Source organism: Anomalospiza imberbis, unplaced genomic scaffold, assembly GCF_031753505.1.
Source record: "Anomalospiza imberbis isolate Cuckoo-Finch-1a 21T00152 unplaced genomic scaffold, ASM3175350v1 scaffold_99, whole genome shotgun sequence".
Taxonomy (NCBI): Eukaryota; Metazoa; Chordata; class Aves; order Passeriformes; family Viduidae; genus Anomalospiza; species Anomalospiza imberbis.
In genome coordinates this window covers 277,501-279,121 of record NW_027100612.1, presented here as the reverse complement: position 1 = coordinate 279,121, position 1,621 = coordinate 277,501, and the positions used below count along the sequence as shown (strand labels likewise).

The following is a 1,621-nucleotide window of genomic DNA, read 5'->3' as shown; positions in this document are numbered from 1 at the left end:
CACCGCCTTCCGCCGGGCGCGTGCTCGCGGAAGGGGGCCCCCGACGGTGCGGGTGGACGGCGGTTCCCGGGAAGTGCGGCCCGCCGCGGCGGCGGGTCCGCCCTCGGGCAGCCCTCGGGCGCTCGCCTTCCCCCGGCGGGCAGCGGTCCGGCGGGGGGGGGCGCGGCGCCCGGCGGCGGGGCGGCGGTCGTCGCGTGGCGTCTCGAGCGCAGCAAGGCCCCTGGGGAGAGAGAGTCGGCCGCGCGCGTGGGCGCGGCGGCGCTCCGCGAGAGCCGGCGCGGCGGCGGTTCCAGGGGGGAGGCAAGCGCGCGCGCGGGGTCCGAGGGCCGCGCGCCGGCGCGTGGCGCCGCGCCGGCGAGGCCGGGCGGGCCACCGCGCTCCCGCGGCGCGCGCCGCGCGGCCCTCCGCGCGGAGGGCCGGGCCGAGCCCGGGCGCCTGGGCCGCCTCCGAAGGACGGCACACGTAGGCGGCGCCTCCCCTCGCCGGGCGGGGGGAGGCGGTCGGGGGCGCGGGTCCCCCCGCCTCTCGGCCGGCCTTGGGAGCGTTCCGTGGGGTTCCTCCCGTGTTCTTCTCGCACGCGCCCCCTCCGGGGTTTTCCGCGTTGCTCGTACGGTCGGAGCCAGGCCCCGCGCGGGGCCTCGGCGCCAGAGAAAAAAAAGGGGGGCCGCTCCGGGCGAGAGCGGCTCCCGGCCCCCCCGCGCGCGCGGGGTCGGTGCCGAAAGCCAGACAACTCTTAGCGGTGGATCACTCGGCTCGTGCGTCGATGAAGAACGCAGCTAGCTGCGAGAATTAATGTGAATTGCAGGACACATTGATCATCGACACTTCGAACGCACTTGCGGCCCCGGGTTCCTCCCGGGGCTACGCCTGTCTGAGCGTCGCTTGACGATCAATCGCCGCCCGGGGGCCGCCCCGGCGGCGCGGCTGGGGTCGCTTCGCAGGCCCGTCGGCCGCGGCAGCGGTTGCCGCGCGAGGGCCTTCGTCCCCCTAAATGCAGACTCGGGGAGCGCTCCGTAGCTCCCCGCTCCCGGAGCGAGCCGCTGGGGCGGAGCTCGTCCTCGCCGGGGCCGCACCGCCTGGCGGTGGCGGCGGCCGGGGAGTCGGAGCGAGTGAGACGGCGCCGAAGGCGCCCCGCCGAGGGCCGAGGGACGAGGGCGAGAGGGGAGGCGAGGCGCGGGCCTCGCCTCCGGCCTCCCCCCCGCGCGGGCGGCTGTCTGCGGGTGGGTACCGTGCGCGGGTACCGTGCCGCTGCCGCCGCGCGCGGTGCGCGGGGGGCCGGGGGCGGGGGCGACCCCCGAGGCCGCTCCTTCCCCCGCCCCCTTCCGTCGCCGTCTCGGGGCGTCAAGGGCGCCGTCGCTTTCCTCGCTCTCTCCCCGCCGAGGCCGTCGCGCGCCGCCCGGCCGGTCTTCCCCCTCGGGGCCGTCTCTGCCGCGCTGCCTTCTTTCGGTTCTCGTCTCCGGGACGGGGGTCTCCTCCTCCTCCGCGTCTGTCTCGCCCGCTCTCGGTCGGTCGGACGCTCTCGCCGTCTCCGGCTCGCCGGCTGGCTCGCTCGCTCTCTCTTGTGTCTCCGGCGCGCTCTCTCTCTCTCTCTCTTCTCTCTCGCCGGCTTTTCCCCTGGCGC

At 77.9% G+C, this 1,621-nt stretch overlaps 1 non-coding gene across 1 annotated transcript; it reads left to right on the top strand.

The window, feature by feature from the left end:
* The first annotated feature begins 728 nt into the window (after positions 1-728).
* Positions 729-881, top strand: LOC137468058 (5.8S ribosomal RNA). The gene has a single exon (XR_010995723.1). It is a non-coding gene; the product is annotated as a 5.8S ribosomal RNA (ribosomal RNA).
* The last annotated feature ends 740 nt before the right edge of the window (positions 882-1,621 follow it).